Here is a 24,362-nt window from a genome sequence, read left to right on the forward strand (position 1 = left end):
TTGAGATGAAGGAATTGAGTGTAATATCTCCAAGTTTGCAGATGACACTAAGCTGGGTGGCAGTGTGAGCTGTGAGGAAGATGCTAAGAGGCTGCAGGGTGACTTGGACAGGTTAGGTGAGTGGGCAAATGCATGGCAGATGCAGTATAATGTGGATAAATGTGAGGTTATCCACTTTGGTGGCAAAAACATGAAGGCAGAATATTATCTGAATGGTGACAGATTAGGAAAAGGGGAGGTGCAACGAGACCTAAGTGTCATGGTACATCAGTCATTGAAGGTTGGCATGCAGGTACAGCAGGCAGTTAAGAAAGCAAATGGTATGTTGGCCTTCATAGCTAGGGGATTTGAGTATAGGAGCAGGGAGGTCTTGCTGCAGCTGTACAGGGCCTTGGTGAGGCCTCACCTGGAATATTGTGTACAGTTTTGGTCTCCTAATCTGAGGAAGGACGTTCTTGCTATTGAGGGAGTGCAGCGAAGATTCACCAGACTGATTCCCGGGATGGCAGGACTGACATATGAGGAGAGACTGGATCGACTGGGCCTGTATTCACTGGAGTTTAGAAGGATGAGAGGGGATCTCATAGAAGCATATAAAATTCTGACGGGACTGGACAGGTTAGATGCAGGAAGAATGTTCACAATGTTGGGGAAGTCCAGAACCAGGGGTCACAGTCTAAGGATAAGGGGTAGGCCGTTTAGGACCGAGATGAGGAGAAACTTCTTCATTCAGAGTTGTTAACCTGTGGAATTCCCTGCCGCAGAGAGTTGTTGATGCCAGTTCATTACATATATTCAAGAGGGAGTTAGATATGGCCCTTACAGCTAAAGGGATCAAGGGGTATGGAGAGAAAGCAGGAAAGAGGTACTGAGGGAATGATCAGCCATGATCTTATTGAATGGCGTTGCAGGCTTGAAGGGCCGAATGGCCTACTCCTGCACCTATTTTCTATGTTTCTAATGTCCCTAGACGCGAGGGGGGAAAGGTCAGACAGGGCTCCCGCTCCTTTTCACTCACCAATGATCCTGGTTGGACAGTTGAGGAGCTCGGTGAGTTGAGCCACACAGCCTGGCAAGATTGGTTCCCAGCCTCTGCTGTCTTACGTGGGTTAGGAAGTGCTGTTAGTGTCAGCTGACAACAGGATTGGAAATGACAGGTGCATCTGCAATCTCGCCAACACCCTCAGCAGTAACCTGAACAATGATCACTTGACAAGGTAACAGAAGGTGCCATCTATCGTACCCCTGATAACACCCTCAGCAAAGGAGGGGAGGAAATTGGCAGAGTAAAGTTTTGAGTCAACATTTAAATTTGCTTTTATTTAGAACTTTTCCCGACCTCAGGATGTCCCAAAGTGCCCAATCGGGAGTGGGAGAGGAGCGGGGGTCGGGAGTGGGAGAGGAGCGGAGGTCGGGAGTGGGCGAGGAGCGGGGGTCGGGAGTGGGCGAGGAGCGGGGGTCGGGAGTGGGCGAGGAGTGGGCGAGGAGCGGGGGTCGGGAGTGGGCGAGGAGCGGGGGTCGGGAGTGGGCGAGGAGCGGGGGTCGGGAGTGGGCGAGGAGCGGGGGTCGGGAGTGGGCGAGGAGCGGGGGTCGGGAGTGGGCGAGGAGCGGGGGTCGGGAGTGGGCGAGGAGCAGGGGTCGGGAGTGGGCGAGGAGCGGGGGTCGGGAGTGGGCGAAGAGCGGAGCTCGGAATCTGCGAGGAGCGGAGGGAGGGAGCGGCAAACGTAAGAACATAAGAACATAAGAATTAGGACCAGGAGTAGGCCATCTAGCCCCTCGAGCCTGCTCCGCCCTCCAACAAGATCATGGCTGATCTGGCTGTGGACTCAGCTCCACTTACCCGCCCGCTCCCCGTAACCCTTAATTTCCTTATTGGTTAAAAATCTGTCTATCTGTGATTTGAATACATTCAATGAGCTAGCCTCAACTGCTTCCTTGGGCAGAGAATTCCACAGATTCACAACCCTCTGGGAGAAGAAATTCCTTCTCAACTCGGTTTTAAATTGGCTCCCCCGTATTTTGAGACTGTGCCCCCTAGTTCTAGTCTCCACGACCAGTGGAAACAACCTCTCTGCCTCTATCTTGTCTATCCCTTTCATTATTTTAAATGTTTCTATAAGATCACCCCTCATCCTTCTGAACTCCAACGAGCAAAGACTCAATCTATCATCATAAGGTAACCCCCTCATCTCCGGAATCAGCCGAGTGAATCGTCTCTGAACCCCTTCCAAAGCTAGTATATCCTTCCTTAAGTAAGGGACGGAGGGAGGGAACGGCAAGGAGCAGAGCAGAGGAGGAGGAAACACAGACTAAACGGTGGCACAATTGAGGAACAATGGAGGACTTTTAAGGAGCTCTTTCATTGTGCTCAACAAAAATATATTCCAGTGAAAAAGAAGGGCGGCAAGAGAAGGGATAGCCAGCCGTGGATAACCAAGGAAATAAAGGAGAGTATCAAATTAAAGACCAATGCGTATAAGGTGGCCAAGGTTAGTGGGAAACTAGAAGATTGGGAACATTTTCAACAACAGCAAAGAATGACTAAAAAATCAATAAAGAAAGGAAAGATAGATTACGAAGGTAAACTTGCGCAAAACATAAAAACAGATAGTAAAAGCTTTTACAGATATATAAAACGGAAAAGTGTGACTAAAGTAAATGTTGGTCCCTTAGAAGATGAGAAGGGGGATTTAATAATGGGAAATGTGGAAATGGCTGAGACCTGAAACAATTATTTTGCTTCGGTCTTCACAGTCGAAGACACAAAAACCATGCCATAAATTGCTGGTCACAGGAATGTGGGAAGGGAGGACCTTGAGACAATCACTATCACTAGTGGAGTAGTGCTGGACAGGCTAATGGGACTCAAGGTAGACAAGTCCCCTGGTCCTGATGAAATCCATCCCAGGATATTAAAGAGATGGCGGAAGTTATAGCAGATGCATTCGTTATAATCTACCAAATTTCTCTGGACTCTGGGGAGGTACCAGCGGATTGGAAAGCAGCTAATGTAACGCCTCTGTTTAAAAAAGGGGGCAGACAAAAGGCAGGTAACTATAGGCCGGTTAGTTTAACATCTGTAGTGGGGAAAATGCTTGAAACTATCATTAAGGAAGAAATAGCTGGACATCTAGATAGGAATAGTGCAATCAAGCAGACGCAGCATGGATTCATGAAGGGGAAATCATGTTTAACGAATTGAGGATATAACGAGCATGGTGGATAGAGGTGTACCGATGGATGTGGTGTATTTAGATTTCCAAAAGGCATTCGAAAAAGTGCCACACAAAAGGTTACTGCAGAAGATAGAGGTACGCGGAGTCAGAGGAAATGTATTAGCTTGGATAGAGTATTGGCTGGCGAACAGAAAGCAGAGAGTCGGGATAAATGGGTCCTTTTCGGGTTGGAAATCGGTGGTTAGTGGTGTGCTACAGGGATCGGTGCTGGGACCAAAACTGTTTACAGTATACATAGATGACCTGGAAGAGGGGACAGAGTGTAGTGTAACAAAATTTGCAGATGACACAAAGATTAGTGGAAAAGTGGGTTGTGTAGAGGACACAGAGAGGCTGCAAAGAGATTTGGATAGGTTAAGTGAATGGGCTAAAGTTTGGCAGATGGAATACAATGTCGGAAAGTGTGAGGTCATCCACCTTGGGAAAAAAAACAGTAAAAGGGAATATTATTTGAATGAGAGAAATTACAACATGCTGAGCAGCAGAGAGACCTGGGGGTCCTTGTGCATGAATCCCAAAAAGTTAGTTTGCAGGTGCAGCAGGTAATCAGGAAGGCGAATGGAATGTTGGCCTTCATTGCGAGAGGGATGGAGTACAAAAGCAGGGAGGTCCTGCTGCAACTGTATAGGGTATTGGTGAGGCCGCATCTGGAGTACTGCGTGCAGTTTTGGTCACCTTACTTGAGGAAGGATATACTGGCTTTGGAGGGGGTACAGAGACGATTCACTCGGCTGATTCCGGAGATGAGGGGGTTACCTTATGATGATAGATTGAGTAGACTGGGTCTTTACTCATTGGAGTTCAGAAGGATGAGGGGTGATCTTATAGAAACATTTAAAATAATGAAAGGGATAGACAAGATAGTGGCAGAGAGGTTGTTTCCACTGGTCGGGGAGACTAGAACTAGGGGGCACAGTCTCAAAATACGGGGGAGCCAATTTAAAACCGAGTTGAGAAGGAATTTCTTCTCCCAGAGGGTTGTGAATCTGTGGAATTCTCTGCCCAAGGAAGCAGTTGAGGCTAGCTCATTGAATGTATTCAAGTCACAGATAGATAGATTTTTAACCAATAAGGGAATTAAGGGTTACGGGGAGCGGGCGGGTAAGTGGAGCTGAGTCCACGGCCAGATCAGCCATGATCTTGTTGGATGGCTGAGCAGGCTCGAGGGGCTAGATGGCCTACTCCTGTTCCTAATTCTTATGTTCTTATGTAGCTCGGAATCCGCGAGGAGAAGAGCTCGGAAGAGGCGAAGGGCAGAGGGAGGGAGCGGCAAGGAGTGGAGGTTGGAATTGGGGAGGAGCGGAGGTGGGATGCGACGAGGAATGGAGGTTGGAAGCGGCATGGAGCGGAGCTCAGGACCGACGAGGAGCGGAGGTCGGGACCGGTGAGGTCCGGAGATCGGAAGCGGAGAAGAGAGCACAGATGAGACACGGAGGACCAGAGACAGGTGGGAGCCCAGAGGTGGAGCAGCGTGGAGAACACCAATGAAAGGCGCAGCACAGGCCAATAGCGAGGCTGTGAGGTGGTGAGGCTCACACTGCATACTATCAATTCCACGTAGAGAGAGGTCTTGTAGGAAGGTGGAACGAAGGAAGACAGTAGGCGTATGTTTGAGTTTATGTGTGTGTATTGGCACATGTGACAGAGCCTGGTCTCCAGTCGTCTTGGATCCCCTTGTCACTGGACCAAGACCTTGCTCCGTCAAGCCCGTGTGGTAGTCGGTGTGCAACGCTCACCCCATGTAAAAAGAATCTATGCACAGGCATCTTCTATCACTCAAAACTAGTTCATCAATCACCTTGACCCCGAGGGACTGCCTATGATGCTGATGGTGAGTGAGTGAGCTCGATGGAGCTGCTGTCTGCAGCTTCACGTTAATTAGTAACTGCTGTAAAACTTTGCTCTTTTCAACGCTGGATTTTATACTTACCTGGAAATATTTTAACGACATGTAGCTTAGAAATACTGCAGCGTAATGAGACGTTACTGTTGTGTATCTGTAAAGCATGCACTCCCATGTTCCGCCACCAGGAAGCTCATCCCCTGAAGTCCCAAGGGATCCCAGCATCCCTTGGGAGCACTGTATATAAGCCGGCCCCTAAGGCCTATTCCTCACTCTGAGTGTCTTATTAAAGACTGAGGTCACTGTTACTTTAACCTCCCTGTGTGCAGCCTCATCTGTGTTAGGAACACAATAACTGGCGACGAGAATACGAATCCAACACAAAGATGCAGCAAACTGTGGGCATCCTGGAGAAGTTCTCGGAGGGTGAGGACTGGGAAGCCTATGTCGAACGGTTAGACCAGTACTTTGTAGCCAACGAGCTGGACGGAGAAGGAAGCGCTGCAAAAATGAGAGCGGTCCTCCTCACAGTCTGCGGGGCACCGACCTACAGTCTCATGAAGAATCTTCTGGCTCCGGTAAAACTCACAGATAAGTCATATGAGGAGCTGTGCACACTGGTTCGGGAGCATCTTAACCCAAGGGAGAGCGTGCTGATGGCAAGGTATCGGTTCTACACGTGCCAGCAATCTGAAGGTCAGGAAGTGGCGAGCTACATCGCCGAGCTAAGGTGACTTGCAGGACAATGTGAGTTTGATGGCTACCTGGAGCAAAAGCTCAGACACGTTTTTGTACTGGGCATTGGCCACGAGACCATCTTACGAAAACTTTTGACTGCAGAGACACCGACCTCAGTAAAGCCATTGCGATAGCACAGGCGTTTATGTCCACCAGTGATAACACCAAACAAATCTCTCAGCACACAAATGCTAGCAATATTCATAAATTAACTGGAACTGTGTTTGCGAGCAGAAATGTACAGGACAGAACCCACGAGTCTGCAACTGCCAGCCGGCCTCAGGTGACCCAGATGACTCAGAGTCCCCAACAAAGGATGAATGCAAGGCAATTCACACCTTGTTGGCGTTGTGGAGGCTTTCATTCAGCCTATTCATGCCGCTTCAAAGGGTATGTTTGCAAGAGCTGTGGAACAATGGGGCACCGCCAACGAGCTTGCAAACTCTTCTCTTCAAACGGCCAAAGGCTGCACTGGCAATGTTGAATCTCCGCATCAATGTCTGCCTTTGTTAATAAGAGGCTCCCGAGGTATGGGAAATGGTCCACGTTGTCCAGGGCTGCGCCGTGGATCTTGATGATTGGGGGGCAGTGCTGAGCGGCGGGGACAGGCTGGTGGAGGACCTTTGTCTTACGGATGTTAAGCGTAAGGCCCATGCTTTCAAATGCCTGAGTGAATACATTGACTATATCCTGGAGTTCAGCCTCTGAATGTGCGCAGGTGCAGGCATCGTCCGCGTACTGCTCCCCTTCAGAAGCCGGGCTAGGAAGCCTGTGATTGGCCAGGTGAGGGTGCGGACAAGGTGTATTGAAAAGGTGGACTGGATCACATGCTAACATCATCAGACCATTCATTTGCATTTCCCCAACACAGTAACCAGCTAATCCTCAAATGGTTACAGGGTTTCAGCCTTTACCAACCCTAATCCCTTCAGTTTAGCCTCAGCTCCTTCCTGTAGTGACATAATTCAGGAGTGTGGTGAATCCTACTCACAGCGGCACAGCTGAATGTGGTCCCACAGCTCCCTGTTGGCCAAGGAGATTTCTCTCTCCACAAATCTACACGCTGACTTTGTCTAACCATCATTTTTTCATTTACCTGATCATCTCTCCAACTCTTTCCACTTAATGGCATCCTGCACATTGCACCTTGGGAATTCACTAAAATCAAGAGTTGTTACGTAGGATGAACCATTGAATATATTGGGGCCCAATTTCACTCTCATTATCCCCTCAGTGACTGAACCTTGGCTCAATTACTCTATAACAGAGCATTTATGATGTCATAGTAGTGACATAAACTGACAGTATTGTAATCTCCACAATCTAAGCATAACTTTAAAACTTGTTTAAATGTGTCGGTTTTTATGTAGAAGGAACACAGTGAAGTAAAGATTGAGTATTGGCTTTTTGTGAGGAGGACCTTCAGAAACAGCCTCACGATTCCTTGACGTGGAATAAGCTGCTAACAATATTGACAATTATTTTAGAGCAAAATAAATTTGCAATTCTTTCTCATTCTACTCCTGCTTTTTCTTCCTCCTTTGTCTCCTGCAGAAACATTGAATCTTACGGGAAAATAACGATATTTATTAAGATTTTAAACAGGTTAATGCTAAAACCATTCAGCAATTCCTTGTTAGCTTGCAAATGCTGTCATACCGATTGCCAGATTTCTGCCCTCTGGATGAAACTAAAAAACAACTTGCATTTATATAGCACTTTTAATGTAATAAAATGTCAAAAGATGCTTCATAGGAGGGTTATCAAACAAAATTTGATACTGAGTTATTGGGACAGATGACCAAAAACTTGCTCAGAGGTAGGTTTTAAGGAGCGTCTTAAAGGAGGAGAGAAGTGGGGAGGTTTAGGGAGGGAATTCCAGGGCTTAGGACCCAGGCAGATGAACGCACGGCCGCCAATGATGGGGTGATTATAATCAAGGATGCGCAAGAGGCCAGAATTGGAGGAGCACAGAGATCTCGGAGGGTTGTAAGGCTGGAGGAGGTTACAGAGATAGGGAGGGGCGAGGCCATGGAGGGATTTGAACACAATGAGAATGTTTTAATTGAGGTATTGCAGGACTGGGAGCCAATGTAGGTCAGCGAACACGGGGGTGATGGGTGAAAGGAGTTAAGATATTTGGATGAATTAAGTTAATGGAGGGTGGAAGATGGGAGGCCAGCCAAGAGAGCATTTGAATAGTCGAATCTGGAGGTAACAAAGGCATGGTTGAGGGTTTCAGCAGCTGATGAGCTGAAACAGCGGAGGAAATATCACGGAGGTGGAAGTAGACGATCTTGGTGATATGGGGTCAAAACCTTAGCTCAGGGTCAAATATGAAACCAAGGTTGGGAACAATCTGGTTCAGACTGTTGCCAGGGAGAGGGATAGAAACATAGAAACATAGAAAATAGGTGCAGGAGCAGGCCATTCAGCCCTTCTAGCCTGCACCGCCATTCAATGAGTTCATGGCTGAACATGAAACTTCAGTACCCCCTTCCTGCTTTCACGCCATACCCCTTGATCCCCCGAGTAGTAAGGACTTCATCTAACTCCCTTTTGAATATATTTAGTGAATTGGCCTCAACTACTTTCTGTGGTAGAGAATTCCACAGGTTCACCACTCTCTGGGTGAAGAAGTTTCTCCTCATCTCGGTCCTAAATGGCTTACCCCTTATTCTTAGACAGTGACCCCTGTTTCTGGACTTCCCCAACATTGGGAACATTCTTCCTGCATCCAACCTGTCCAAACCCGTCAGAATTTTAAACGTTTCTATGAGGTCCCCTCTCACTCTTCTGAACTCCAGTGAATACAAGCCCAGTTGATCCAGTCTTCCTTGATAGGTCAGTCCCACCATCCCGGGAATCAGTCTGGTGAATCTTCGCTGCACTCCCTCAATAGCAAGAATGTCCTTCCTCAAGTTAGGAGACCAAAACTATACACAATACTCCAGGTGTGGTCTCACCAAGGCCCTGTACAACTGTAGCAACACCTCCCTGCCCCTGTACTCAAATCCCCTCGCTATGAAGGCCAACATGCCATTTGCTTTCTTAACCGCCTGCTGTACCTGCATGCCAACCTTCAATGACTGATGTACCATGACACCCAGGTCTCGTTGCACCTTTCCTTTTCCTAATCTGTCACCATTCAGATAATAGTCTGTCTCTCTGTTTTTACCACCAAAGTGGATAACCTCACATTTATCCACATTATACTTCATCTGCCACGCATTTGCCCACTCACCTAACCTATCCAAGTCACTCTGCAGTGTCATAGCATCCTCCTTGCAGCTCACACTGCCACCCAACTTAGTGTCATCCGCAAATTTGGAGATACTACATTTAATCCCCTCGTCTAAATCATTAATGTACAAAGTAAACAGCTGGGGCCCCAGCACAGAACCTTGCGGTACCCCACTAATCACTGCCTGCCATTCTGAAAAGTACCCATTTACTCCTACTTTTGGTTTCCTGTCTGACAACCAGTTCTCAATCCACGTCAGCACACTACCCCCAATCCCATGTGCTTTAACTTTGCACATTAATCTGCTGTGTGGGACCTTGTCGAAAGCCTTCTGAAAGTCCAAATATACCACATCAACTGGTTCTCCTTTGTCCACTTTACTGGAAACATCCTCAAAAAATTCCAGAAGATTTGTCAAGCATGATCTCCCTTTCACAAATCCATGCTGACTTGGACCTATCATGTCACCATTTTCCAAATGCGCTGCTATGACATCCTTAATAATTGATTCCATCATTTAACCCACTACTGAGGTCAGGCTGACCGGTCTATAATTCCCTGCTTTCTCCCTCCTTTTTTAAATAGTGGGGTTACATTGGCTACCCTCCACTCGATAGGAACTGATCCAGAGTCAATGGAATGTTGGAAAATGACTGTCAATGCATCCGCTATTTCCAAGGCCACCTCCTTAAGTACTCTGGGATGCAGTCCATCAGGCCCTGGGGATTTATCGGCCTTCAATCCCATCAATTTCCCCAACACAATTTCCCGACTAATAAAGATTTCCCTCAGTTCCTCCTCCTTACTAGACCCTCTGACCCCTTTTATATCCGGAAGGTTGTTTGTGTCCTCGGTGTCGATGGCTAGGGAATGGAGTTTGTGGTGGGGACTGAAGACAATGGCTTTGGTCTTCCCAATAGTTAGTTGGAGGAAATTTCTGCTCATCCAGTACTGGATTTCAGACAAGCAGTGTAATAATTTATAGACAGTGCAGGGGTCGAGAGAGATGATGGTCACTTGAGGTAGAGCTGGATGTTGTCTACGTACATAACAACCTGATGTGATTTTGGATGATGTTGCCGAGGAGCATCATGTAGATGAGAAATAGTAGAGGGCCAAGGATAGATCCTTGGAGGACACCAGAGGTAACAGTGCGGAAGCAAGGAAGAGAAGCTGCTGCAGGTGATTCTCTGACTACGGCTGGACAGATAAGAATGGAACCAGGCGAGTGTAGTCCCTACCAGGATGAGTGAGCAGGGATAGTTTGCCATTGTCACAGTAATATAGGATGTAATTTGTGACTTTGATATGGGTTCAATTAGAAAATTTATTCTTAAGGAAATAGCTCTCAATTCTCAGAATCACCATTGAGTGCATCTCCCTGGGTATGTAACGCTGAACCCAAACTTTAACCTTATATCTCAGCCAAAGCCTCGAAAACCGAAATGCCACATTTCATGGCCGTGTGGGGCTGTGGGGAATCGGCTTGTGTTTGCTACTCAGTCTGGTAGTATATGTGTGTAGGAGAGACACAGGGAGAATATCACTCCAATATCGCACAAAGCACTGACCTGGACAGCCTGTTACTGCATTTTTTCAGTATATATTGGGTATACTGTGCGCTACTTGCACTCTGATAGGGCATAATCTATAACCAGACTGTCATGTATTCAACTGTCATTGTAACCCATGCATAAGCTGACCTAAGTTGTACACCTTAAGAACACTGACCATAGGGGGCAAACTTGTGGGAGACACTCCTAACCTGGACTTTCCGGTATAAAAAGGGAAGCTCCACCCACCGTCTGTCTCTTGAGGTCTTGGTAATAAAGATAACTGGTCACAGTGATCTTCTCTCAAGTATGGGCCTCATGTGCATTTATACTGTACAGTAAGAACATATTATTGGCGACGAGAAACTGGGATTTAAACCACGCGAGCATGGCCACTAGCAGCACAGAAGAGAGGTACTGTATTGGTGATGATTGGGACGACTTTCTTGAGAGACTACAGCAAAGTTTTGTCACTAAGGAATGGATGGGACAGGATTTGGCCGACAAACGCAGGGCTCATCTCCTGACAGTTTGTGGATCCAGAACGCACACCCTGATGAAGGACCTTCTAGCGCCAGAGAAGCCGGCAGACAAGACGTTCAAAGAGCTCAGTAAGTTGATCGGGGAACACCTTAAACCGGCAAGCAGCATGCACATGGCGAGACACCGGTTTTACACGCACCGGCGGCGAGAAGGGCAAGGCGTTCCAGACTTCGTGGCAGATCTCCGGCGACTGGCGAGCCTATGTAAGTTCCCAGATGCATGCAGAGCGAAGATGCTGCGAGACTTTTTTATTGAGGGCATCGGGCACGCTGGGGTATTCAGGAAACTGATTGAGACCAAAGACTTGACCTTGGAAGCGACGGCTCTGATAGCCCAGACAATTATCTCAGGGGAGGAAGAGACCAGAATGATTTATGGCAAAAATCTTGGCTCAAATGCGGCAAACGACCAGGGGGTCAACATTGTTAACGCGACACACAGTTCTCTAGGCAGACAAGGGCAATTGGACATGCCCCAGCATGTAGTCGAATCCAAAGGGGGAATTCAACAGAGACAATGGCTAGCTGAACGTCGATTCATGCCAACGCATTGGACAATGCGGCCAGTAATGGGGCCAATCAACACCTGTTAATGGTGCGCTTAAGGACAGTTACAGAGCCAGTCAGAGACGATCGACTGGTAATGGACCTTTTGTTTCCAACAACGGGGCCTCCAGCTCATGCTGGAGGTGTGGAGGCAAACACCCAGCCAGAGCCTGCAGGTATCAGCAATATACCTGCAGAAACTGCAACGTCAGCGGTCACTTGGCACATATGTGCAGGAAGCCTGCAGCCAGGTTGATGTACGAGGAGGACGGGCCCGATGTAAGCCCTACGAGGCCAAATGAATACTGGGGGAAATCGCTGGAAGCGGAAGTTCAGCGAGTTCATGTGGAGCACATATACAGTTCATATACCAGGACGCCACCGATAATGATGCAAGTGCTCCTCAATGGCATCCCAGTATTAATGGAGCTGGACACGGGGGCCAGCCAGTCCCTGATGAGTATCAAACAGTTCGATAGGTTGTGAGTGTCCAAGGCCAGGAGGCCAAAATTATCGCCGATTGACGCACAGCTACGGACATATACAAAGGAGATCATTCCGGTGCGAGGCAGCGCCACGGTAGTCGTAACCCACAAAGATTCGGAGAACAGGTTGCCACTCTGGATTGTCCCGGGGGACGGTCCCGCACTACTGGGGAGGAGTTGGCTTGCTGTCATGAACTGGAAATGGGGCGATGTCAATGCAATTTCTTCTGTGGAGCGAGTATCATGCTCACAGGCCCTGGACAAATTTGACTCATTATTTCAACCCGGCATTGGCACTTTCATGGGGACCAAGGTAGTGATTCACATAAACCCGGACGCCAGGCCAGTACACCACAAGGCCAGAGCGGTGCCGTACACGATGCGGGAAAAGATAGAATGCGAATTGGACCGCCTGCTGAGGGAAGGCATCATCTCGCCAGTCGAATTCAGTGACTGGGCGAGCCCGATCATGCCGGTGCTCAAGGCGGATGGGTCGGTCAGGATATGTAGTGATTACAAGGCCACCATCAATCGGGTGTCACTCCAAGACCAGTACCCGCTACCGAGAGCGGAGGACCTCTTTGCGATGCTATCCGGTGGCAAACTTTTTTCAAAATTGGACCTGACCTCAGCTTACATGACCCAGGAGCTGGCGAGTGAGTCGAAGAAGCTGACCACCATCACGACACACAAGGGGTTGTTTGAGTATAACAGATGTCCGTTTGGGATTCGTTCGGCCGCTGCGATCTTTCAGCGAAATATGGAAAGCCTCCTCAAGTCGATTCCGAGGACGGTAGTTTTTCAAGACGACATCCTCATCATGGGTCGCGATACTGAAGAACACCTCCACAATCTGGAGGAGGTGCTACGCAGACTGGACCAGGTAGGGCTGCGACTGAAAAAGGAGAAGTGCGTCTTCTTAGCTCCAGAGGTAGAATTCCTGGGGAGGAGGGTAGTAGCAGTCGGGATCAGACCTACTGTGTCCAAAACGTAAGCGATCCAGAGAGCACCCAGACCCCGTAACATGACGGAGCTGCATTTGTTCCTGGGGCTCCTGAACTATTTTGGCAACTTTCTTCCCAAATTGAGAACGCTGTTAGAGCCGCTACACAAGCTCCTATGCAAAGGTCGCGATTGGGTCTGGGGGGACAGCCAGGAAAGGGCTTTTGATGGAGCACGCAATTTGTTATGCTCCAACAATCTGTTAACGTTATATGACCTGTGTAAGAAACTAGTTTTAACATGTGATGCGTCGTCCTATGGGGTCAGGTGTGTATTGCAACATGTGAATGCCAAGGGTCAGTTACAGCCGGCAGCTTATGCCTCCAGAAGTCTGTCCCGGGCAGAAAGGGGCTACGGGATGGTAGAAAAGGAAGCGCTAGCATGTGTATATGCAGTGAAAAAAAATGCACCAGTACCTGTTTGGCAGGAAATTTGAGCTGGAGACAGATCACAAACCCCTAACGTCCCTTTTGGCCGACAACAAGGCCATAAATGCGAATGCATCGGCCCACATACAGAGGTGGGCACTTACGTTAGCCGCCTATGACTACACAATTCGGCACAGACCGGGCACCGAAAACTGATGGCTCCCACTAGCCACCACTAAGGGGGCAGCTGAGCATGATGCTGAGATGGTCATGGCTGTTGAAGCTTTCGAAAGCGAAGGCTCACCTGTGACAGCCCGTCAGATTAAAGTCTGGACAAATAAAGACCCGCGACTGTCTTTAGTTAAGAAATATGTCCTGAATGGGGGCTGGGCAGCTACGTACGGGACATGCCCTGAGGAATTTAAACCATTTCATAGGCGCAAGGATGAACTCTCGATTCAGGCAGATTGGCTACTGTGGGGAAACTGAGTAGTCATGCCCCAGAAGGGCAGAGAGGTGTTTATCAGAGAACTTCACAATGAGCATTGTCATGATGAAGGCAATTGCCAGGTCACACGTTTGGTGGCCAGGGATAGATGCAGACCTGGAACTTTGTGTTCGCAGGTGCAACACGTGTGCTCAGCTGGACAACGCATCCAGGGAAGCTCCCCTTAGCCCCTGGTCCTGGCCTGCCAAGCAATGGTCACGCAGCCATGTGGACTACGCAGGTCCTTTCGTGGGGAAAATGTTTTTGGTTGTAGTAGACGTCTACTCCAAATAGATTGAGTGTGACATTCTCAATTCAAGCACATCCTCTGCCACGGTAGAGTCTATGGGCAATGTTCGCCGCCCATGGTCTACCGGACGTCCTGGTCAGCGACAATGGCCCGTGCTTCACAAGCACTGAATTCCAGAACTTCATGGCAGGCAATGGAATCAACCATGTCAGAACGGCACTGTTCAAGCCGGCCTCAAACGGCCAGATGGAACAAGCAGTGCAGATAATCAAACAGGGGATGCTCAGAATCCAAAGGGGTTCCCTACAAAGCCGCTTATCACGCCTCCTGTTGGTCAATAGATCCTGACCACACTCGCTCACAGGGGTTCCACCCACAGAGCTGCCAATGAAAAGGACGCTCAAAACCAGGTTATCCCTTATACACCCTACTATGAAAGAAATTGTTGAGAGCAGGTGTCAGTCACAATGTGACTACCATGACAGGAATGCGAGGGCACGATGTATTGATGTTAATGACCCTGTTATTGTCCTTAATTATGCTGCAGGGCCCAAATGGCTTGCAGGCACTGTGATTGCCAAAGAGGGGAATAGGGTTTTGGTAGTTAAACTTACCAATGGATAAATCTGCGCAAGCACGTGGATCAAACTAAAAGGAGGTTCAGCAACCCCATAGAAGAAGCAGAGGAAGAACACGACGTAGAGTTTACTCCACCAGAGGTGACCGAACACCGGAACCAAGTGGAGGAGAGCCCAGTCACTGTGGGCAGTCCGGACAGGCCTGAGGCACCGCAAACAGCAGACACTCAGGCCAGTGCCCAACAACCGGAGCCCCAACTCAGGGCTCTACAAGGGAGCGTAAACCACCAGAGAGACTTAACCTGTGATCCCAATAAGATTTTTGGGGGGAGGTGATGTCATGTATTCAACTGTCATTGTAACCCATGAATAACACTGACCACAGGGGGCGAATTTGTGGGAGACACTCCTAACCTGGACGTTCCGGTATAAAAGGGGAAGCTCCACCCATCGTCAGTCTCTTGAGGTCTTGGTAATAAAGGTAACTGGTCACAGAGTGATCTTCTCTCCAGTATGGGCCTCGTGTGCATTTATACTGTAGAGTAAGGTCATATTACAGACTACTGCCTATTTTACACAAATTTACCCTCCCATTCGCAACACGTTACTGAAATCTACACTGAATCCGTCCTGTTCTCATTAAATGTATTGTTCTTTGCGCTGAGTTTAGCACCATAGACAATATAATTGTAAAGCAATGGGTCCAATTTTACCTCACGTCATTTTTGCGCTAAATTTAGTTCACGGACCAATTCTACCCAACTGATGTTCTAGTCATTGATTAATTATATATAGAAAAAAAATTGCAAATTAAAACAGAAAAATTTAATATTTTTTAATGGTGAGGAACTATTAAATGTTGGTGTTCAGAGATTTAGGTGTCCTTGTATAGGAAACACAGCAACTTGTATTTATATCATGCCTTTAACGTAATAAAACATCCCAAGACGCTTCGCAGTACAGTAATATTATAAAACAAAAAAAATTGACACCGAGCCACATAAGGGGAAATTAGGGCAGGTAGGTTTTAAGGAGCATCTTGAAGGAGGAAAGAGATGCAGAGAGGTTTAGAGAGGGAGTTCCAGAGGTTGGGGCCCAGGCAACAGAAGGCACGGCCACCGATGGTGGAGTGATTATAATCAGGGATGCTCAGGAGGGCAGAATTAGAGGAGCGCAGACATCTCGGGGGCTGTGGGGCTGGAGGAGATTACAGAGATAGGGAGGGGGCGAGGCGGAGCTGAAGGCGGATACACTTCCCGCACACGTAGTCGTCAGGGACACCGGAAGTGTCCCTGAGTTCCCACATGGTACAGGAGGAGCATATCACGTGACCGAGCTCTCCTGCCATGACTTAACCCTTAGATACACTTAAATTGGCAACAACAATGCTAAAGCTTACTCACTGTTATAGAAGAGAAAAAAGAAAAACTACTCACCAATCACCAGCCAATCACTTACCCCCTTGGCTGTGACGTCACCTTTCTGTTTCTTTCGACTTCTTTTTTGCATTCTCCCTGTAGTTGCACAAGCCACACCTCTCCGCACACCTCCCGACCTTTTATCGGCCTCACCAATGGACTCACGCTGCTCCCGGCTCAGCGATGCCTCTCCACGCCCCTCCCGACCTTTTATAGGCCTCACCAACGGACTCACGCTGCTCCTGGCTCAGCGTTGTGGAATTGGAGCTGCAGGTGGATTCACTGTGGAGCATCCATGATGCTGAGAATGACGTGAGTAGCACGTTTAGTGAGTTGGTCTTACCGCAGGTGAAGGGTCCACAGCCAGATAGGGAATGGAAGACCAGCAGGAAGAGTAGTGCAAGGAAGGTAGTGCAGGGGTCCCCTGCGGTCATCACCCTGCAAAACAGATACACCGCTTTGAGTACTGTTGAGGTGGATGACCCATCAGGGGAGAGCAGCAGCAGCCAAGTTCATGGCACCATGGCTGGCTCTGCTGCACAGGAGGGCAGGAAAAAGAGTGGGAGAGCGATAGTGATAGGGGACTCTATTGTAAGGGGAATATATAGGAGTTTCTGCGGCCGCAACCGAAACTCCAGGATGGTATGTTGCCTCCCTGGTGCAAGGGTCAAGGATGTCTCGGAGCGGGTGTAGGACATTCTAAAAAGGGAGGGTGAACAGCCAGTTGTCGTGGTGCACATTGGTACCAACGATATAGGTAAAAAAAGGGATGAGGTCCTACGAGAAGAATTTAAGGAGCTAGGAGCTAAATTAAAAAGTAGGGCCTCAAAAGTAGTAATCTCGGGATTGCTACCAGTGCCACGTGCTAGTCAGAATAGGAGTCGCAGGATAGCTCAGATGAATACGTGGCTTGAGCAGTGGTGCAGCAGGGATTGATTCAAAATCCTGGGGCATTGGAACCAGTTCTGGGGGAGGTGGGACCAGTACAAACCGGACGGTCTGCACCTGAGCAGAACCGGAACCAATGTCCTAGGGGGAGTGTTTGCTAGTGCTGTTGGGGAGGAGTTATACTAATATGGCAGGGGGATGGGAACCAATGCAGGAAGACAGAGGGAAACAAAAAGGAGACAAAAGCAAAAGACAGAAAGGAGATGAGTAAAAGTGGAGGGCAGAGAAACCCAAGGCAAAAAACAAAAAGGGTCACTGTACAGCAAAATTGTAAAGGGTCAAAGTGTAATAAAAAGGCAAGCATGAAAGCTCGGTGCCTCAATGCGAGGAGTATTCGGAACCCAGGAGAGGGTTCTGAGCTAGTTAGAGAGGGGGGAGAGCTCAGATGAACAGGACCCCAAGAAAGAATGCAAAAGGCAGGAGGCAAGAGAGCGGAGAAGCGCTGGGGTAAGTGAAAACCACAAGGTGATAGGAAGGGACAATATGTATGAATATAAAGGGGCTGCAGGAGGGGTCAAAACTAAAATCATGGTTTAAAAACTAGTATTAAAACACTCGACCTAAACGCACGCAGCATTCGAAATAAAGTAAATGAGTTGACGGCACAAATCATTACAAATGGCTATGATTTGGTGGCCATTACACAAACATGGTTGCAGAGTGGCCAAGACTGGGAATTAAACATACAGGTGTATCTGACGATTCGGAAAGATAGACAAGAAGGGAAAGGAGGTGGGGTAGCTCTGTTAATAAAGGATGATATCAGGGCAGTTGTGAGAGACGATATTGGCTCTAATGAACAAAATGTGGAATCATTGTGGGTGGAGATTAGAGATAGTAAGGGGAAAAAGTCACTGGTGGGCGTAGTTTATAGGCCCCCAAATAATAACTTCACAGTGGGACGGACAATAATAAAGGGAATAATGGAGGCATGTGAAAAAGGAATGGCAGTAATCATGGGGGAGTTTAACCTACATATCGATTGGTCAAATCAAATCACACGGGGTAGCCTGGAGGAGGAATTCATACAATGCATACGGGATTGTTTCTTAGAACAGTATGTTACAGAACCTACAAGGGAGCAAGCTATCTTAGATCTGGTCCTGTGTAATGAGACAGGAATAATAAACGATCTCCTAGTAAAAGATCCTCTTGGAATGAGTGATCACAGTATGGTTGAATTTATAATACAGATTGAGGGTGAGGAAGTAGTGTCTCAAACGAGTGTACTATGCTTAAACAAAGGGGACTACAGTGGGATGAGGGCAGAGTTGGCTAAAGTAGACAGGAAACACAGACTAAACGGTGGCACAATTGAGGAACAGTGGAGGACTTTTAAGGAGCTCTTTCATAGTGCTCAACAAAAATATATTCCAGTGAAAAAGAAGGGCGGTAAGAGAAGGGATAACCAGCCGTGGATAACCAAGGAAATAAAGGAGAGTATCAAATTAAAAATCAACGCGTATAAGGTGGCCAAAGTTAGTGAGAAACTAGAAGATTGGGAAAATTTTAAACGACAGCAAAGAATGACTAAGAAAGCAATAAAGAAAGGCAAGATAGATTACGAAAGTAATCTTGCGCAAAACATTAAAACAGATAGTAAAAGCTTTTACCGATATATAAAACGGAAAAGAGTGACTAAAGTAAATGTTGGTCCCTTAGAAGGTGAGAAGGGGGATTTAATAATGGGAAATGTGGAAATGGTTGAGACTTTAAACAATTATTTTGCTTCGGTCTTCACAGTGGAAGAAACAAAAACCATGCCAAAGATTGCTGGTCACGGGAATATGGGAAGGGAGGACCTTAAGATCATCACTATCACTAGTGGGGTAGTGCTGGACAGGCTAATGGGACTCAAGGTAGACAAGTCCCCTGGTCCTGATGAAATGCATCCCAGGGTATTAAAAGAGATGGCGGAAGTTATAGCAGATGCATTGGTTATAATCTACCAAAATTCTCTGGACTCTGGGGAGGTACCAGCGGATTGGAAAGCAGCTAATGTAACGCCTCTGTTTTAAAAAAGGGGGCAGACAAAAGGCAGGTAACTATAGGCCAGTTAGTTTAACATCTGTAGTGGGGAAAATGCTTGAAGCTATCATTAAGGAAGAAATAGCGGGACATCTAGATAGGAATAGTGCAATCAAGCAGACACAACATGGATTCATGAAGGGGAAATCATGTTTAACTAATTTACTGGAATTCTTTGAGGATATAACGAGTATGTTGGATAGAGGTGTACCAATGGATATGGTGTATTTAGATTTCCAAAATGCATTCGATAAGGTGCCACACAAAAGGTTACTGCAGAAGATAAAGGTACGTGGAGTCAGAGGAAATGTATTAGCATTGATCAAGAATTGGCTGGCTAACAGAAAGCAGAGAGTCGGGATAAATGGGTCCTTTTCGGGTTGGAAGTCGGTGGTTAGTGGTGTGCCACAGGGATCGGTGCTGGGACCACAACTGTTTACAATATACATAGATGACCTGGAAGAGGGGACAGAGTGTAGTGTAACAAAATTTGCAGATGACACAAAGATTAGTGGGAAAGCGGGTTGTGTAGAGGACACAGAGAGGCTGCAAAGAGATTTAGATAGGTTAAGTGAATGGGCTAAGGTTTGGCAGATGGAATACAATGTGAGAAAATGTGAGGTCATCCACCTTGGAAAAAAAAACAGTAAAAGGGAATATTATTTGAATGGGGAGAAATTACAACATGCTGTGTTGCAGAGGGACCTGGGGGTCCTTGTGCATGAAACTCATTTTGGAGTTTATCTGCAAAACAAAAAACATTAAACCGTGCCACCCGACCTGGGTGACACACCAGACATTTACAAGGCCCCTTTTTTTTTCTCCTTTTTTTTTGTGTTTTTCTTTTTTTGGTTTTTTTTGGGGCGCTAAAATCACATTTTTCCAAGTGCCCCCTATAAAAGGGAAGGGGGACACTAAAAGCACCGGCAATTAAATCAAATTAAACTTTAAAATGTAAAATCAAATTAAAATTTGGCTGCCGGGCGTGATGATGCACTCCAGTCACTCCGGTGCCCACCTCTCGCGGAAGGCCGTGAGCGTACCGGTGGACACCGCATGCTCCATCTCCAAGGACACCCTGGACCGGATGTAAGAGCGGAAGAGAGGCAGGCAGTCAGGTTGAACGACCCCCTCGACCGCCCGTTGCCTGGACCGGCTGATGGCACCCTTGGCCGTGCCCAGGAGCAGTCCTACGAGGAGGCCTTCGGACCTACCCGCTCCCCTCCGCACAGGGTGCCCAAAGATCAGGAAAAGTACACTAGCTCCTTCGAGCCGGAATTGAACCAGCGACCTAAGGATGACTTTGCTGAAAATTCCACTACAGTCCTCCGCTCTACCAACTGAGCTATCGAGGGGAAGTGCCTCCTTGTGCATGAATCCCAAAAGGCTAGTTTGCAGGTGCAGCAGGTAATCAGGAAGGCGAATGGAATGTTGGCCTTCATTGCGAGAGGGATGGAGTACAAAAGCAGGGAGGTCCTGCTGCAACTGTATAGGGTATTGGTGAGGCCGCACCTGGAGTACTGCGTGCAGTTTTGGTCACCTTACTTAAGGAAGGATATACTAGCTTTGGAGGGGATACAGAGACGATTCACTAGGCTGATTCCGGAGATGAGGGGGTTACCTTATGATGATAGATTGAGTAGACTGGGTCTTTACTCGTTGGAGTTCAGAAGGATGAGGGGTGATCTTATAGAAACATTTAAAATAATGAAAGGGATAGACAAGATAGAGGCAAAGAGGTTGTTTCCACTGGTCGGGGAGACTAGAACTAGGGGGCACAGCCTCAAAATACGGGGGAGCCAATTTAAAACCGAGTTGAGAAGGAATTTCTTCTCCCAGAGGGTTGTGAATCTGTGGAATTCTCTGCCCAAGGAAGCAGTTGAGGCTAGCTCATTGAATGTATTCAAATCACAGATAGATAGATTTTTAACCAATAAGGGAATTAAGGGTTATGGGGAGTGGGCGGGTAAGTGGAGCTGAGTCCACGGCCAGATCAGCCATGATCTTGTTGAATGGCGGAGCAGGCTCGAGGGGCTAGATGGCCTACTCCTGTTCCTAATTCTTATGTTCTTATGAGGCCATGGAGGGAGGCACAGATTCAACCATTCACCCTGTTTTAGTTACAGAAATCCTGCCACCCATCTTGATGCATTCATTAGCATTTTACACCAGCACATTAAACATATTCTCCATCCCACTCCCATTCTGACTTCTGACCTTGGCCTCTTGCACTGTTCCAATGAAGCTCGAGGGAAAGAAATTCACCTTTAGATCAGACACTTTACAGCCTTCTGGACTCATAATCGAGTTCAGCAATTTTACATCATATCCTCTGCCCCTATTTTTTCAGACAGCAATTGCTGGTATTGATTCTGCTGTTGCCATTTAGACTGCCTCTCAGTGAACACTGACTGGGCTGTAGACTACTGACTTACATTTTAATCAACTTTTAATTAACTTTTAATCTACTTTTAAACTTTTAATCTACTTTTAAACTTTTTAAACAATTTGGGAAAATGTTCTAACTTTTAAACAACTTGGACAATTTTTCTTTTGAAACCCCTGGAGAAACTTTTAAATAACTTCGGAAAATTTTGGAAGAAACTTTCAAAACATCCCTCGGAACTCCAGTGGACAACTGACCTTCCTAATGCCTGCCCCCAACCAAGCCTCGGGCCACCTACCACCAATGGCGCTACTCGGCATCGAGCTTGCGGCCAACATCTCGCCCTAGGCAACTAGGCTCATACAGCTGTGCCTAGTCTCCAGTCATCTCAGACCCCCTTGCCACTGGACCAAGACCTTGCTCAGCTAAGCCCGTGTGGTTGCTGGTGTGCAGCTGCCACCCCACGTTAAAAGAACTCACGCACAGGCATCTTCCACTTCGTTAACATGCAGTTCGGGACCTGGAATGTCAGGACCCTCATGGACAACTCCAACAGTGACAGGCCGGAATGCTGCACCATCATAGTCGACCGTGAACTTAGACACTTTGACATCGACATCGCGTCCGAAGCGAGACCCAGCGGGCGGGGAAGGCCAGCTCAAGGAACATGGTGGAGGCTATACCTTTTTCTGGAAAGGAAAACCAGAGGAAGAACGCCGCCTTCATGGAGTCAGCTTCGCCAGCAAAAATGAGCTGGTCGACCGCCTCAAAGACTCCCCTTGCGGGGTTAACGAACGCCTCATGACTCTCTGACTCACCCTATACCGGAACCAATGCGCACAGTCATCAGTGCACATGCCCCAACACTCGATGCAATGGATGAGACCAAAGAGAGTTTTTATTCCAACCTCGAAACATCCCTGTCCCGCGTCCCCACGGGCGATAAACTGATCCTCCTGGGTGACTTCAATGCCAGGGTCGGCAAGGACACAGCCCTCTGGGGAGGTGTGATTGGCAGAGAGGGGGTAGGGAAAGCCAACGCCAGCGGTACCCTACTGACAAAATGTCTAGAACATGAACTCCCCATCATCAACACTCTGTTCCACCAGAGGGACAAATACAAGGCATTGTGGCAACACCCTCGCTCCAAACACTGGCACCTGCTCGACTGAGTCATCGTCCGAGCCAGGGAGCAAGGATGTGCGCCATGACAGGAGCTAACGACTGCTGGATGGACCATCGCCTAATCTGATCCATCATCGACATTAACATAGCCCCAAAGCAGAGGGGGCAGAGAAGCAGTGCCACAAAAAAGTCAATGCCGGGGCACTTAAAGACCCAACTAAGAGAGTCCTATACAGCCAGCGCCTCACAGCTAACCTGGCATGCCTTGATGACTCCAAGACGCAGAATGCCCACAGCGCTTGGTCTGCCCTCCAGGCCTCTATAACCAGTGCCTGTGAAGAGACACTTGGTCACTCAACCAGAAAACAACAGGACTGGTTTGATGAAAATGATCAAGAGATCCAGGAACTAATAGATCATAAGCGCAGAGCATTTCTGAGCCTCAAGCAACAGCCCAACTCGGGAGCAGCAAAGCAACATTTCAGACGGCTCAAGGCTGAGGTCCAACAAAAAACCCGGGACCTAAAGAACAAGTGGTGGATGGAGAAAGCACAGGAGATACAACAACTGGCTGACAGCCACGATATGCAAGGATTCTTCATCGCAGTCAAGGCCATCTATGGTCAAACTCCCAAGGCCCCACCCCACTGCTGGCCAAGAATGGGGAAACACTCATCAAGGACACCGAGGCAGTCAGGGCCCGATGGAAGAAGCATTTCGAAGATCTCCTCAATTGAGACTCTGCCTTTGACTTGATTGTTCTCAACTCCATCCCGCAGCATGCGAGCTGCCACCAACTCAGTGAAACCCCAACAATGCATGTGGTAGGCAAAGCCATAAAACAGCTCAAGAAGAACAAGGCTACGGGAGCCAATGCAGGGAGACAGAGGGAAACAAAAAGGAGTCAAAAGCAAAAAACAGAAAGGAGATGAGTAAAAGTGGAGGGCAGAGAAACCCAAGGCAACAAAAAGGGCCACTGAATATAAAGGGGCTGCAGGAGGGGTCAAAACTAAAAATCATGGTTTAAAAACTAATATTAAAACACTCTACCTAAACGCACGCAGCATTCGAAATAAAGTAAATGAGTTGACGGCACAAATCATTACAAATGGGTATGATTTGGTGGCCATTACAGAAACATGGTTGCAGGGTGGCCAAGACTGGGAATTAAACATACAGGGGTATCTGACGATTCGGAAAGATAGACAAGAAGGGAAAGGAGGTGGGGTAGCTCTGTTAATAAAGGATGATATCAGGGCAGTTGTGAGAGACGATATTGGCTCTAATGAACAAAATGTGGAATCATTGTGGGTGGAGATTAGAGATAGTAAGGGGAAAAAGTCACTGGTGGGTGTAGTTTATAGGCCCCCAAATAATAACTTCACAGTGGGGAGGGCAATAATCAAGGGAATAATGGAGGCATGTGAAAAAGGAATGGCAGTAATCATGGGGGATTTTAACCTACATATCGATTGGTCAAATCAAATCGCACGGGATAGCCTGGAGGAGGAATTCATACAATGCATACGGGATTGTTTCTTAGAACAGTATGTTACAGAACCTACAAGGGAGCAAGCGATCTTAG

General features: G+C 47.7%; 1 protein-coding gene and 1 non-coding gene across 2 annotated transcripts in view; one reads left to right on the forward strand and one right to left on the reverse strand.

Moving 5' to 3' along the window:
- Positions 1 to 24,362, forward strand: part of LOC139277687 (myosin-7-like) — a 200,988-nt gene that overhangs the window by 6,992 nt on the left and 169,634 nt on the right. The window lies entirely within an intron of this gene.
- On the reverse strand, positions 20,530 to 20,621 carry trnay-gua (transfer RNA tyrosine (anticodon GUA)). The gene is given in 2 exon segments: positions 20,530 to 20,565; positions 20,585 to 20,621. It is a non-coding gene; the product is annotated as a tRNA-Tyr (tRNA).

This window comes from Pristiophorus japonicus, chromosome 12 (assembly GCF_044704955.1).
Source record: "Pristiophorus japonicus isolate sPriJap1 chromosome 12, sPriJap1.hap1, whole genome shotgun sequence".
Classification (NCBI taxonomy): domain Eukaryota; kingdom Metazoa; phylum Chordata; class Chondrichthyes; family Pristiophoridae; genus Pristiophorus; species Pristiophorus japonicus.